Source organism: Mustelus asterias, chromosome 5 (assembly GCF_964213995.1).
Source record: "Mustelus asterias chromosome 5, sMusAst1.hap1.1, whole genome shotgun sequence".
Lineage (NCBI taxonomy): Eukaryota > Metazoa > Chordata > Chondrichthyes > Carcharhiniformes > Triakidae > Mustelus > Mustelus asterias.
Window position 1 is genome coordinate 141,568,465 of NC_135805.1, and position 16,450 is coordinate 141,584,914.

General features: G+C 43.0%; 1 protein-coding gene across 2 annotated transcripts in view; it reads right to left on the reverse strand.

The window, feature by feature from the left end:
- extl3 (exostosin-like glycosyltransferase 3) overlaps positions 1 to 14,971 on the reverse strand; it is a 90,420-nt gene extending 75,449 nt beyond the window's left edge. Inside the window, exon 1 of one of the 2 annotated variants that reach the window (XM_078213423.1) lies at positions 14,889 to 14,971. The gene's annotated coding sequence lies outside the window, so the exon portion shown is untranslated. Of the gene's footprint in view, positions 1 to 14,767 lie in introns of both variants that reach the window. The other variant, XM_078213421.1, reaches the window with a different exon arrangement.
- Between the last annotated feature and the right edge of the window lie 1,479 nt (positions 14,972 to 16,450).

Consider the following 16,450-nt stretch of genomic DNA (forward strand, 5'->3'; position numbering starts at 1 on the left):
AAGAGTGTAGTTGAACAGAGGGATCTGGGAATACAGGTACAGAATTCCCTAAAAGTGACGTCACAGGTGGATAGGGTCGTAAAGAGTGCCTTTGGTACATTGGCCTTTATAAATCGGAGTATCGAGTATAAAAGTTGGAGTGTTATGGTAAGGTTATACAAGATGTGGAGATGCCGGCGTTGGACTGGGGTAAACACAGTAAGAAGTTTAACAACACCAGGTTAAAGTCCAACAGGTTTATTTGGTAGCAAAAGCCACACAAGCTTTCGAGGCTCTGAGCCCCTTCTTCAGGTGAGTGGGAATTCTGTTCACAAACAGAACTTATAAGACACAGACTCAATTTACATGAATAATGGTTGGAATGCGAATACTTACAACTAATCCAGTCTTTAAGAAACAAAACAATGGGAGTGGAGAGAGCATCAAGACAGGCTAAAAAGATGTGTATTGTCTCCAGACAAGACAGCCAGTGAAACTCTGCAGGTCCACGCAACTGTGGGAGTTACAAGGTTATACAAGGCATTGGTGAGGCCGAATTTGGAGTATTGTGTACAGTTTTGGTCACCTAGTTACAGGAAGGATGTAAATAAGGTTGAAAGAGTGAAGAGAAGGTTCACAAGGATGTTGCCGGGACTTGAGAAGCTGAGTGACAGAGAGAGATTGAATAGGTTGGGACTTTATTCCCTGGAGCGTAGAAGATTGAGGGGAGATTTGATCGAGGTGTATAAGATTTTGATGGGTTGTAAGCAGGCTTTTTCCGCTGAGGCTAGGGGAGAAAAAAACCAGAGGGCATGGGTTAAGGGTGAAAGGAGAAAAGTTTAAAGGGAATATTAGGGGGGGCTTCTTCACGCAGAGTGTGGTGGGAGTGTGGAATGAGCTGCAGGATAAAGTGGTAAATGCGGGGTCACTTTTAACATTTAAGAAAAACTTGGACGGGTTCATGGATGAGAGGGGTGTGGAGGGATATGGTCCAAGTGCAGGTCAGTGGGACTAGGCAAAAAATGGTTCGGCACAGACAAGAAGGGCCAAAAGGCCAGTTTCTGAGCTGTAATTTTCTATTTTTTTAGTTGGTGAGTCTAATACCAGGGAATGTAAACTCAGGATAAGAGGTTGGCCATTTACGACTAAGATGAGGAGGAATTTCTTCACTCAGGGGGTGCTAAATCTTTGGAATCCACTACCCCAGAGCTGTGGAAATTCAATCATTGAGCAGGTTCAAGACAGAAATCAATAGATTGCTGGAGATTATTGACATCAAGGGATATGGAGATCGTGCAAGAAATAGTGTTAAACAGAATGTCTTAATTTGAGTTTTATGCAGAGCAAATGATAAGCAGCAAAATTTATACAATTACAGTGTAAACTGCACTGGTTCGCTCCAGTACTTTATAAACAGGTAGCTGAACTACAAAATTAGCAGATTCTAGCCTCAAAATCGATCAAACAATCTCTTTAGTAATGTATAAAATGGGTGAATGAAGGGTTTGGAGTAATTTTTGATCCTGCACTGTTGTGCAAGTTGATGTTGATATAAATTTAAACTACAACATAAATTAACAAAACCTATGACCTCAAAATAAGCACCTAAGCTGTCTGATCAATTAGCCACTTCCCTCTAACCTCATTTCACCTGAGATTATAATTGGTGTTAACGCCCTGTGCAAAATGATGTGGGAGATTTACTGGAATCAACTAATCAGAAGCAATAAGTCATCTAGAGATACTTGGTGCAATACTAATACTAACTTGCACTTATCTATCCCCTTTCATGTGTTAAAAGTGGTGGCGCAGTGGTATTGTCACTGGCCAAGTAATCCAGAGATTTATAATGCTCTGGGGAGCTGGGTTTGAATCCCACGATGGCAAATGGTGAAATTAAAATTCAACAAAAATTTGGAATTAAAAGTCTAATGATGACTATAAAACCAATTGTCATAAACACCCATCCTTTCTTCCCTCAAGGAAGGTACCATCCTTACCTGGTCTGGCCTTCATGTGACTTCAGACCTACAGTAATGTGGCTGTCTCTTAAATATCCTCGAACTGGCTCAGCAAGCCACTCAGTTAGTCATAGAGCCATAGAGAAAACAGGCCCTTCGGCCCAACTTGTCCACACCACCCAGTTTTTAACCACTAAACTAGTCCCAATTGCCCGCATTTGGCTCATATCCCTCTGTACTCATCTTACCCATGCAACTGTCTAAATGCTTTTTAAAAGACAAAATTGTACTCGCCTCTACTTCTGCCATTGGCAGCTCGTTCCAGACACTCACCACTTTCTATGTGAAAAAAATTGCCCTTCTAGACCCTTTTGTATCTCTCTCCTCTCACCTTAAACCTGTGCCCCCTAGTTTTACACTCCCCTACGTTTGGGAAAAGATGTTGACTATTTACCTGATCTATGCCCCTCAATTATATAGACCTCTATAAGATCGCCCTAAGCCTCTATGCTCCAGGGAAAAAGTCCCAGTCTATCCAGCCTCTCCTTATAATTCAAACCATCAAGTTCCAGTAGCATCCTAGTAAATCTTTTCTGCACTCTTTCTAGTTTAATAATATCCTTTTTATAATAGGGTGACCAAAACTGTACACAGGTTCCAAGTGCGGTCCTTACTAATGTCTTGTACAGCTTCAACAAGGGCGGCACGGTAGCACAGTGGTTAGCACTGCTGCTGCACAGCTCCAGAGACCTGGGTTCGATTCCCGACTTGGGTCACTGTCTGTGTGGAGTTTGCACATTCTCCTCGTGTCTGCATGGGTTTCCTCCGGGTGCTCCGGTTTCTTCCCACAGTCCAAAGATGTGCGGGTTAGGTTGATTGGCCATGCTAAAAAATTGCCCCTTAGTGTCCTGGGATGTGTAGATTAGAGGGATTAGCGGGTAAAATATGTAGGGATATGGGGGTAGGGCCTGGGTGGGATTGTGGTCAGTGCAGACTTGATGGGCCGAATGGCCTCTTTCTGTACTGTAGGGTTTCTATGATTTCTATGAAGACATCCCAACTCCTGTATTCAATGTTCTGACCAATGAGACCAAACATGCCAAATGCCTTCTTCATCACTCTGTCCAGCTGTGACTCCACGTTCAAGGAGCTATGAACCTGTACTCCTTGGTCTCTTTGTTCTATAACTTTCCCCAGTGTCCTACCATTAACTGAGTAGGTCCTGCCCCAATTCGATAGACCAAAATACATCACTTCACATTTATCTAAATTAAACTCCATCTGCCATTCATCTGCCCACTGGCCCAATTGATCAAGATCCCAATGCAATCCGAGATAACCTCCTTCACTGTCCACTATGCCACCAATCTTGGTGTCATCTGCAACCTTACTAACCATACCTCCTAAATTTTCATTCAACTCATTAATATAAATAATAAATAACAGTGGATCCAGCACCGATTCCTGAGGCACGCCACTGGTCACAGGCCTCCAATTTGAAAACCATTCTTTGTCTTCTGTCGCCAAACCAATTTTGTATCCAATTGGCTACCTTACCCTGGATCCCTTGAGATTTAACCTTATGCAACAACCTACCATGAAATACCTTGTCAAAGGCCTTGCTAAAGTCCATGTAAACAACGTCAACTGCCATGCCCTCATCTACCTTCTTGGTTACCCCTTCAAAAAACTCAATCAAATTCGTGAGACATGATTTTCCACTCACAAAGCCATACTGACTGTCCCTAATCAGTCCTTGCCTCTCCAAATGTCTGTAGATCTTGTCTCTCAGGATACCTTTTAACAACTTACCCACTACAGACGTTAGGCTCACCAGCCTGTAGTTCTCAGGCTTTTTCCTGCAGCCCTTCTTAAACAAAGGCACAACATTTACCACCCTTCAATCTTCAGGCACCTCACCTGTGGCTGTTGATGATTCAAATATCTCTACTCGGGGACCCGGAATTTCCTCCCTAGCCTCCCACAATGTCCTGGAATACATTTCATCAGGTCTCAGGGATTTATCTATCTTGATGAGCTTTAAAACTTCCAGCACCACCTCCTCTGTAAAATGTACACTCCTCAAGATATCACTATTTATTTCCCCAAGTTTCCTAACATCCATGTCTTTCTCAACAGTAAACACTGATGATAAATATTTATTTAGGATCTCACCCATCTCTTGTGGATCCGCACATAGATGACCTTGTTGATCCTTAAGAGGCCCTACTCTCTTCTTAGTTAGCCTTTTTGGATTCTCCTTTGCCTTATCTGCCAAAGCAATCTCATGTCCCCTTTTTGCCCTCCTGATTCCTCTCTTACTCTACTCCTGCACCCTCTCACCCTCTATACTCTTCATGGGATCCACTTGATCCCAGCTGCCTATCCATGTCAAATTCATCTTCTTTTTGACCAAGGCCTCAATATCCTGGGTCGTCCAGGGTTCCCTACTTCTACCAGCCTTGCCCTTCACTCTAAAAGGAATGTGCTTACCCTGAATGCTGGTTAACACACCTTTGAAAGCTTCCCACTTAGCAGCCATCCCTTTGCCTGCCAATAGACTCCCCCAATCAATTTTTGAAAGTTCCTGTCTAATATCATCAAAATTGGTCTTGCCCCAATTTAAAATTTTAACTTTTGGGCCAGAACTATCATTCTCCAAAGCTATCTTAAAAATAATGGAATTATGGTCACTGGTCCCAAAGTGATCCCTCACTAACACTTGTGTCACCTGTCCCTCTTCATTTCCCAAGAAGAGGTCAAGTTTTGTCTAGTCGGGCCATCCACATACTGAATGAGAAATTCTTCCTGAATACACAACAATTTTCTCTCCATCCAAGCCCCTAATACTATGGCCAGCCCAGTCAATGTTGGGAAAGTTAAAGTCCCCTATCATTACCACCCTATTTTTCTTGCAGCTATCTGTAATTTCCTTACATATTTGTTCCTCAATTTCCCGCTGACTATTTGGGGGCCTGTAGTACAATCCTAACAAAGTGATCGCCCCCTTCTACCTGTATAGACTCAGTGGACGAACCTTCGGATATATCCCCTCTCAGTACTGCGTGATGTTTTCCCTAATCAAGAATGCAACTCCCCCTCCTCTCTTACCTCCTGTTCTATCTTTCCTATATCTGTACCCTGGAACATTGATCTGCCAGTCCTGCTCCTCCCTTAGCCATGTTTCAGTAACAGCTATAATATCCCAGTCCCATGTACCCATCCATGCCCTGAGTTCATCTGCCATGCCCATCAGGCCTCTTGCATTGAAATAAATACAGTTTAATTTAGACTTCCCTTGCTCTCTGCCCTACTTTCTCAGACCATCTGTCTAGTCATGTATTCTACACTCTCCCTATTTTTCTTAGCCTTATTGGACCCATTCACTGAGTTCTCCACAGTCTCTGTACTCTGTAGTGTTGTCCATTTTGATTTTTGACTTTGGTTTCTCGGACGTTCACTTTACCCCTTACTGCATTTTGTTTATATCCCCACTTTACTTTCCGCATCAGTTCCGCAAAGCCCACCAACGCCTCTATTTTCTCAGAAGACCAAGGACATTTGGCATGTCAGCTACGACTCTCGCCAACTTTTACAGATGCACCATAGAAAGCATTCTTTCTGGTTGTATCACAGCTTGGTATGGCTCCTGCTCTGCCCAAGACCGCAAGAAACTACATAAGATAGTGAATGTAGCCCAATCCATCACGCAAACCAGCCTCCCATCCATTGACCCTGTCTACACTTCCCACTGCCTCAGCAAAGCAGCCAGCATAATCAAGGACCCCACGCACCCCAGACATTCTCTCTTCCACCTTCTTCCTTCGGGAAAAACTTACAAAAGTCTGAGGTCACATACCAACCAACTCAAGAACAGCTTCTTCCCTGCTGCTGTCAGACTTTTGAATGGACTTACCTTGCTTTAAGTTGATCTTTCTCTGCACCCTAGCTATGACTGTAACACTACATTCTACGTCCTCTCATTTCTTTCTCTATGAACGGTATGTTTTGTCTGTATAGCGCGCAAGAAACAATACTTTTCACTATATGTAAATACATGTGACAATAATAAATCAAATCAAATCAAATCCTATTCCCCTGCCACATTAGTTTAAATCCTCCCCAACAGCACTAGCAAACACTCCCTCCTAGGACATTGGTTCCAGTCCTGCCCAGTTGTGGACCGTCCGATGTGTACTGGTTTCACCTCCCCCAGAACCAGTTCCAATGTCCCAGGTATTTGAATCAAAGAACAAAGAACAGTACAGCACAGGAAACAGGCCCTTCGGCCCTCCAAGCCTGTGCCGCTCATTGGTCCAACTAGACCAATCGTTTGTATCCCTCCATTCCCAGACTGCTCATGTGACTATCCAGGTAAGTCTTAAACGATGTCAGCGTGTCTGCCTCCACCACCCTACTTGGCAGCGCATTCCAGGCCCCCACCACTCTCTGTGTAAAAAACGTCCCTCTGATATCTGAGTTATACCTCGCCCCTCTCACCTTGAGCCCGTGACCCCTCGTGATCGTCACCTCCGACCTGGGAAAAAGCTTCCCACTGTTCACCCTATCTGTACCCTTCATAATTTTGTACACCTCTATTAGGTCTCCCCTCATTCTCCGTCTTTCCAGGGAGAACAAGCCCAGTTTACCCAATCTCTCCTCATAGCTAAGACCCTCCATACCAGGCAACATCCTGGTAAACCTTCTCTGCACTCTCTCTAAAGCCTCCACGTCCTTCTGGTCGTGCGGCGACCAGAACTGGACGCAGTACTCCAAATATGGCCTAAGCAACGTTCTATACAGCTGCAACATCAGACTCCAGCTTTTATACTCTATACCCCATCCTATAAAGGCAAGCATACCATATGCCTTCTCCGCCACCTTCAAGGATTTGTGGACTTGCACACCTAGGTCCCTCTGTGTTTCTATACTCTTGATGGCTCTGCCATTTATTGTATAACTCCCCCCTACATTAGTTCTTCCAAAATGCATCACTTCGCATTTATCCGGATTAAATTCCATCTGCCATTTCTCCGCCCAATTTTCCAGCCTATCTATATCCTGCTGTATTGTCCGACAATGTTCATCGCTATCCGCAAGTCCAGCCATCTTCGTGTCATCCGCAAACTTGCTGATAACACCAGTTACACCTTCTTTCAAATCATTTATATATATCACAAATAGCAGAGGTCCCAGTACAGAGCCCTGCGGAACACCACTAGTCACAGACCCCCAGCCGGAAAAAGACCCTTCGACTGCTCCCCTCTTCTCCTGTGGCCAAGCCAGTTTTCTACCCATCTAGCCACCTCTCCTCGTATCCCATGAGCCTTAACCTTCTTAACCAACCTGCCATGAGGGACTGTGTCAAATGCCTTACCGAAATTCATATAGGCGACATCCACAGCCCTTCCTTCATCAGCCGTTTTTGTCACTTCCTCAAAAAACTCCACCAAATTTGTAAGGCACGACCTCCCTCTTACAAAACCATGCTGCCTGTCACTAATGAGATGTTCCGTTCTAAATGCACATACATCCTGTCTCTAAGAATCCTCTCCAACAACTTCCCTACCACGGACGTCAAGTTCACTGGCCTATAATTACCCGGGCTATCCCTGCTACCCTTCTTAAATAACGGTACCACATTCGCTATCCTCCAATCCTCAGGGACCTCACCTGTGTCCAACGAAGAGACAAAGATTTCCGTCAGAGGCCCAGCAATTACATCTCTTGTCTCCCTGAGCAGTCGAGGATCCCTCCCTCTTGCACCATCTCTCAAGCCACGTATTCATCTTAGCTACCTTGACATTCTTACTCTGACTAGCACGTGGCACTGGTAGCAATCCTGAGATTACTACCATTGATTTCCTGCTTTTTAGTTTAACTCCTAACTCCCTAAATTCAGCTTGCAGGACATCATCCCATTTTTTACCAATATCATTGGTGCCTATGTGCACCACGACAACTGGCTGTTCACCCTCCCCCTCCAGAATGTCCTGCAGCCACTCTGAAACATCCTTGACCCTTTCATCCTGGAGTCCCGTTTGCATCCGCAGAAACGCCTGTTCAAGGACAATGAGGAATGGGCAATAAATGCTGGCTCAGCCAGCAATGCTCACAATCCTTAATAAAAAAAATTAGTAAAACATCTCAAGATGTTCCACAGGAATGTTATCGGGCAAAATTTGACACTGTGCCATCTAAGGGGACATTAGGACAAGTGACCAAACACTTGGGAAATCAGTAGGCTTTAAGGAGAGAGAGAGAGAGAGAGAGAGAGAGAGTTAGAGAGGTTTTTATGGGTGAATTTCAGTGTTTCAGACCCAGGCTTGGGCCCTCAGCAGCTGAAGGCACTGTCACTGATGCAGAGATTAAAATCCAGGATTCTCAAAAGACCTAGATCAGAGTTGCACTTGGGTCCCAGAGGGCTAAAGGAGATTACAAAGAATGGAGGATGGTGGTGAGGCCATAGAGGGATTTGATAACAAGAAAAATAATTTTAAAATCAAGGCATTGTATCAGGAACCAATGAAGGGAAATTAGCATAGTGGATGATGGGTGAATGGGACAGGATTTGCAAATTATTTTCTTCTGATTCAGTTTGATCATTGTTGTCACAAGTGGTAGCAAAGAAATATAACTTAGATAGCACAAAGATTGACATAAGAAGGTCCCAGCTATTGGTGCAAGCTTGTTTCCAAGCTGGTCTGTATTGATGCTAGTCCCCAGCCTGGATCAATGAAGAGGGTTAGCTGTATGTTGTAAAAACATACTTTATATCAGAAAAATTATTTTTGAATTTACTACCTGCAAATTCCTAATTATTTGTTTTAAGACTAAAGCCACACCCCAGTGACTTCGGATCATTGTCAAAGATGGCTGCATATTTGCATCACTGTACCTCTACAGTCCAAAAACCATTGAAATTGAGACAAACTGTCTGAAAAGCCACACCAGGGACAATAACCTCGAAAGAGGATGAACAGGGGGCTATTTCCTATCCCATTAGCAAAGCGTCCAAACAATCACCTTCGTACTCAACTGAGTGAAGCCAAACCATTAGACATAAGCATTTGGGCAATGGGACCCTGGCTAAACAGGAATTGGGGTAAACACAGTAAGAAGTTTAACACAGTTGTTAAACTTCTTACTGTGTTTACCCCAGTTCAACGCCGGCATCTCCACATCACAAACAGGAATTGCCAGCCACAAGTTAATCAAGTTACAATTTGAATACTCTAGTCATGACCTTACTTGGATCACTGGGCAGTTGAAGAGAGATGGTCTGTGACAAACCAACCCTTCGGGTGTTTTGAACATCTGCTTACTTTAAGAGCTCTACAAGCAACTGAGATGCTGAAGGAACAAAATCTTGAATGGAATCATTTTCTCCTCTCTCTTTCTCTACTTCTATCTTGCAAGTTTTTGAACTTTTATTGGTTGATTTTTACTATCCAAGTGCCACAGACTGATTTTAAAGAGAACCCAAACCAGTGTTATCTCCAGAAGAACAAATGAAACATCTGTCTATAACTTTAAACAGCCTCGATACTTAAAGCAGCAAGACTGCTAAATTCAGTCTAAGGCCAGCAGAGTCACCAACCTTCAACAGTCATTTATCCCTTTAATTTTGTTGGACTCTAAATTACTTCATCTATCCTCCCCACTCTCTAATCTATTTGTTTGTATGTGTGAGAGAGAGAAACTTGGAGTATTTTTTATTTTTCTTTGACTGGTTTAATTACAATAAAAACTATACACTTTTCTTTTTAAAAAGTCAAGAAAACCTTCTAATTCTGTCTTCATGGTCACACCACATAAACAGTTAAACACTCATGAATTGGCTAGTAGATACTTGTTAAACAAAAGAAAACACATTGTTATCAAACAAGGAGAGGGTAAAGAAATTTCAAGTTAAAGTTTATTTATTAATGTCACAAGTAGGCCCATGTTAACACTGCAATGAAGTTACTGTGAAGATCCCCTAGTCGCCACATTCCAGCGCCTTTTTGGGTACACGGAGGAAGAATGTAGCATGGCCAATGGACTTAACCAGTAAGCCTTTCAGACTGTGGGAGGGAACCGGTGAATCCGGAGGAAACATGCACACACATGGGGAGAACATGCACATTCCGCACAGGTAGTGACACAAGCCAGGAATTGAACCCGGATCCTTGGGACTGTGAGGTAGCAGTGCTAACCACTGTTCCACTGTGCTGCCTGTTCTCCTCTCCTCACTTGATCATGATAGGCAGGAGAGACATCCAGCTGTAAGACAACATACCAAATCCAAAAGTGATGACTGATATTAAAGATGATCAACTAGCATTATGGCAAGCACATGTAATATGAGAAAAGTTGATGGACAAACCAACCAAAGATTGACATAAGAAGGTATTTGCCCACAGAATGCTGAAGGAACATTGTCCACAGCAGTGAACACGAATGGCTGATACTCTATCTGGCTATGGATGGGTGTCAACTCCACCTGATTAACCATTTATAAAGTCATGTAGTCCCATTGTTTTTGCTGCCAGCCTGAAGGGGCATGCCCCCAACAGTTGCCATCCTCCATAGCCAGAAAAGTACCAACAGAATGCATGCAAAAGGGGGTTATCTTTAGAAAGAAAATTTAATGGACATGACAGCTAAAGGAGGGGGAAGTGGCAAGGGGGGTGGTGTCGAAGGAGAATTGGAGAACCAACACACAATGCATTGGACTCAACAGAAAGGACTGAAGGTATGAATCTGCAGGGCCAGGGGAGGTTCCAAGTGTGGAACCAGCAATGTTATGAAGGAATGCAGACATGAATATTTTGGAAGTTATCGCCACAACTGCATGACTAAAGTAGTAATTTACCTTAACCTCAGTACGATGCATAGCACTTTACAGCTACTGAAGTATTATTGAAATATAGTCACAATTGTAATGTAGGAAACATGGCAGCCAATTTACAAACATCAAGCTCCCGCAAACAGCAATGTAATAATTATCAGATAAACTGAATGTGTGACATTGGTTTAGGGATAATATTGGCAAGATTTGCATAGATAACTCCCTGCTCTTCTTTGAAATAGTGAAAGACGCCACCTTCAGCAGCTCAGCACTCCCTCAATCTAGAATATATGCTTAATTCCCAGAAGTTTGATTTGAACGCACAACCAACTGAAAGACTGACAATATGATGTAATGTGAAATTTCCTGGCTGAAGAGTGAAATGAAAGAACACAGCACAGGAACAGGCCCTTCGGCTTTGGTATTAGAATATTAGTGAAGAATGTAGTTAGCCATGCAAAAACAAAAATAGCATAGGTTATGCAAATTGGGTTATATATGCTAGTATAGCAGACAGTGTATTCAGGAAGGAAATTTCATGTGCCAAATCAGTCTCAAGCCACACTGCTTTTTCTGTTTAAATATTAAACTAACAAATAGCTGATTAAGTGCATGTAACAACAGATTGAAGGAGATGGAGATGGTATGCGACATCCACAAAATCACTCAATGATTAGGAAACTGTTTGGGTGGAAGAGTTTGTGCTATCATGAACTGGAGGAGAGTGCTGATAATATTCAATCATTTGATGATCTGTGTGATGTTACATTATAATGAGAACTCTTGGGGCATAATGGGCATCATCCCTCTGAGCCTGAAGTTCCAGGTTTGAATCCCACCCCAGGACCTAATGGCCAAGCAAGGTGGATTTGTAACAAGCATATCCTTCTGAAACACAGGCAGGCAATAAAAGTAGGAGAGATTCCTGGTCAGCCTTGTGATAGATAGAAAGTTGGAGCCTCTGCCATCACTACCCATGGGCCAATGCAACATACATGTATAAGTGAACATTGCCACAGCATCACAGACAACCCAAGTATACTGTAACACTTCACCACCACATCATAATGAATAGTAGAGAATAGATGGCATCTAATTGCATATTCTTGGTCAGTGATCTGTCCAAACACACAATCTCTGCCACCTAGAAGAATCAGAGCAGCAAGAGAATGGAAAACACCAAACTCCAAATTCCCTTTCAAGTCACACACCATCCTTCATTGCTTCTGGGTAAAAATCCAGGAACTGCCTACTTGACAGCATTGTGGGAGTACCTTCAACACATAGTCAATGGGGATCCTCGGGATAGGATAGGAATGGGCAATAATTGTCAAAACGTTGCTCACAACATCCATATCCCCAAAATTAATCTTTAAAAAATCTGTCCTGTATCCATTAAGCAAGGAAATTCCAAATTTGATTTAAGCTGAAACGCAACAGCACAATCCATGTCAAAAAATTCTGAGAATGGTTCCAGGGATGAGGAACTTCAGTTAAATGGATAGATTGGAGAAGTTGGGATTGTTCTCCTTAAAGTAGAGAATGTTAAGAGAAGATTTGATAGATGTTTTCAAAATCATGGGATAGAGTAGAATGAGAGAAACTGTTCCCTTTGGAGGAAGGATAAAGAACCAGAGGGCATCCGTTTAGAGGCAGATTTCATTGTAGCTTTCAAAGGAGAATTGAATAAACTCCTGAATAAAATAAATTGCAGAGTTACAGGAAAAGAACAGGAGAATTGGGACCAGCTGATCAGAACATTGAATGCAGGAATTGGAACATCTTGAAGTCGTACAAGACATTGGTAAGGCCACACTTAGGATTTTGTGTCACCCTATTATAGAAAGGATATTATTAAACTAGAAAGAGTGCAGAAAATATTTACGAGGATGCTACTGGGACTTGATGGTTTGAGTTATAAGGAGAGGCTGGATAGACTGGGACTTTTTTCTCTGGACTTAGGGGTGATTTTATAGAGGTCTATAAAATAACGAGGAGCATAAATCAGCTAGATAAGTCAATATCTTTTCCCAACGGTAGGGGGAGTCTAAAACTAAAGGGCATAGGTTTGTGTGAGGGAAGAGATACAAAAGGGTCCAGAAGGGCATTTCTTTCACAGAGAGGGTGGTGAGTGTCTGGAATGCCAGCGGTAGTAGTAGTTGTCTTTTAAAAAGCATTTAGACAGTTACATAGGTAAGATGGCCATAGAGGGATATGGGACTAGCTGAGTGGTTAAAAAAGGGCTGGCATGGACAAATTGGGCCAAAGGGCCTGTTTCCATGCTGTAACCTCTATGGCTCTATGAGATGAGTTTCTCTTGTTGAGAGCTGGCACGGACAGGATAGATCGCATTCTGCTATTTGTGAGATAAAAACAAAATAGTATGGATGCTAAAAATCAGAAATAAACACAAAATTCTGGAAATACTCAGCAGGTCTGGCAGCATCAGTAGAGAGAGAAACAGTTAACGGTTCGTGTCCATAGGACTCCTTTTCCAGAACTGTTTATGGGATCTTGCTCTGCGCAGCATGAGAACATGGCAACACTACAGAGATACTTAATTGGCTCTTAAAGCACTTTGAAACATCCTGGAAATGCACTGTATAAATATGTCTTCATAATTGATCTAACTACTGTTACAGGTGCTTTTGAGAATTCTGAACTCCCAGGGAGCAATGACAGTCAGGCTACCAGTCACGGAGAATAGCTGTGGCCAACCAGGTGGGAGGGATTTTGAGACCACTAACCTTGGAGCACACAAACAGGCCATTTTTCATTCAACTGATCTATAGCAATGTTTGTACTCCATAGAAGCCACCTCTCACCTCACTATCAGAATCTTTCTACTCCTTCCTCATGTGTTTTTATTCCGCTTAAAGACATTCTTACCATGTACCCCAATCATTCCTTGAGGTAGTGAGCTTCACATTCTCACCACTCTCGGGGTAATAAGTTCTCCCGGAATCCTTTACTGGTGTTATTAGTGACTATCTTACACTTATGCCCCTCAGTTTAAGTCTCCCCACAAACAAACATCTCCACATCTATAGTACCTTGATCATTTTAAAGATCTTTATCAGGTCACACCTCAGTGTTCTCCAGAGAAAACAGCCCCAAGCCTGTTCAGTCGTTTGATTATTACCAAAGCGGAGAGATTAAAACGTTCTCGTATCCTTTCCAGTGCCTCGCAATCCTTTATGTGTAAAAATGGAGCTCAGAACAGCTCACTGTACAGTAATCCAAGTGTGGCGTGCTCTGACAAAAATAACCCGCATTATCCACTATGTTATGCCTGAAATTGTACAAGTGATTCGTCCAAAGGATTGTCATTAAGCAATATGTATTTTTCTACACCAGTTGATCAGCGGTGACCTTACAGACAGCAAAACAACAACCGCTCGATCCCACTAACTTTTGGCTCAGGCAAGTCGGCAGGTATTTGGAGGGTGGTGGAGAGTTTAAGGCACAGGGTTGGCTGCATTGCCTGTAGGACCACAGGAAACTCCAACCCTGAGGTGATCACATAAAGTCAATGAAGAGAAACATCGAACACTGCTGGCCTCTGGTCGACTAGGGTCTAAACTTCAAACTTATATTTTTTTAAAAAACACATATATGCAAAGCGATTCTGGAAAACTATCCAAGAAATAAATTCCCCACAATTGATGCTACACAAAACACATGCACACACAAAGCACTGATTGCAAGCTTACTAGAAACTGAAAATGCCCAGGCCCCTAACCGGTAGGATAACAGGACCAGAGAAACGGGGCATTTTCTTAGCAATGGAGGAGCTCCCAGCCTCGGTGCAACATTGTATTGAACATGTAGCCGCAAAAGGAACCTGATGTAGCCACTTCCAGCCGCTTGCTCGCAGCTCCCATACAGGCCTCTGGGCAGCCAAACACCAGTACACGGCTGTGCCTCTCACTTAAATCCACAGCCTGGCTTCAACAACAGACAAAAAATGCCTTGCATACAGAAAATGACTTACATGATCCGAGGTGCGGGGCTTTATGAAGGCGCCGGCTCCCTTGTTATCAGATCTATTCTTTCCTAACGCGAAACTGAAGCGGCTTTTTTAAACAAATTATAAAAACACTGCATCCACACACCGGAGGACTGAATGGAGGAATCACTATCAGCCCCGCCGCATTGTACAAGCCGTTTTCCAAACAGGGCGCAGCAGCATTGTGGGAACCGTGGCTCCTCCGACCCACGGCGGATGCCCGCCTCCTGCTGGCCACGCTGGCAACAGCAATGCTACCGTAATTAACAGCACACAGCTCGCCCACCACTAGGCTGGATTCCGACCACAGCTACCTGCATAGCGGGAAATTACATCCCATAGAGAGGAGAAGCAGGCTATTCTGCCCAATTGGTCCATCCAAGATGCCTCTCAGTTTACTTCATCTAAGCCAAAGAGCATATCCTTCTGTTCTTACAGTGAAAAGTATTGTTTCTTGCGCACTGTACAGACAAAGCATACCGTTCATAGACCACATAGGGGAGAAGGAAAGGAGAGAGTGCAGAATGTAGTGTTACAGTAATAGCGAAGGCATTGAGGAAAATCAACTTAATATAAGGTAGATCCATTCAAACATCTGATGGCAGCAAGGAAGAAGCTGTTCTTGAGTCAGTTGGTATGTGACTTCAGACCTTTGTATCTTTTCCCTGACGGAAGAAGGTGGAAGACAGTATGTCTGCGGTGTGTGGAGTCCTTGATTATGCTGGCTGTTTTTCCGAGTCTGCAGGAAATGTAGACGGAACTTCATAAAATCATAAGACAAGTAGAAGGTGGCCATTCAGCCCATCTTGTTTATGCCAGCTCTCAGCAAGAGCAACATAGCTAGTCTTATGCCCAAACCCTTTTCCAATGGCCTTACAAATCTTTTTTGTTCAGATAATTATCCAATTCTCTTTTGAAAGCCACAATTGAATAGACCTCCAGCAGTATCAGGCAGTGCTTTCCAGATCCTAACATAAGCTGCATAAAATCCTTTCCTCTTGTTGCCACCTTTGCATCTTTTACCATTCAATTTAAATTAGTTTCTGGTACTTGACCTTTCCACCATTGGGAATAGTTTATCTGTTCAGACCTCTGGTGATTTTGAACACTGAATTGTGTCTGATTACACTGCTGGAAGCTGCTCTGGGATACTTTATTGCATTAAAGAAATATGCATTGTTGTTATAAGCATATCTAGATTCCACTTAAATATCTCCACAATATTCACCTCGACCACTGCCTGTGGTAGCCAGTTCCACACTTGCACCACTTTCTGGGTAAAGTTTCTCTTGAATTCTCCATTGGATTTATTAATGATGATTTTATACTTAGTTTGGATTTCCACATTTGCCCGACCAAACCAGTGACAATTTTAAAGATCTCCATCCTAGCTGATCTTGAAAGTTTAATTCCTGATGTGTGCTGGGCGGTGGGACTGATACAGGAACTCATAGACTAGCTTAATGGTCAGTGTGTCAGAAGAACAAAAGGCTTGCATTAATATGACACCTTTCACAACCTCATCATGTCTCCAGGTGCTTTACAGCTTTTTGAAGTAACTGTAATATTCCCCAAAATGCTGGGAGCAGGGTGGGAATGAGGTTGGAGGAATTGGTAGGATTCTGGAAATCCAGATGTTTTGGTTTTCCAGAGTTGTGGAGTTCTAAC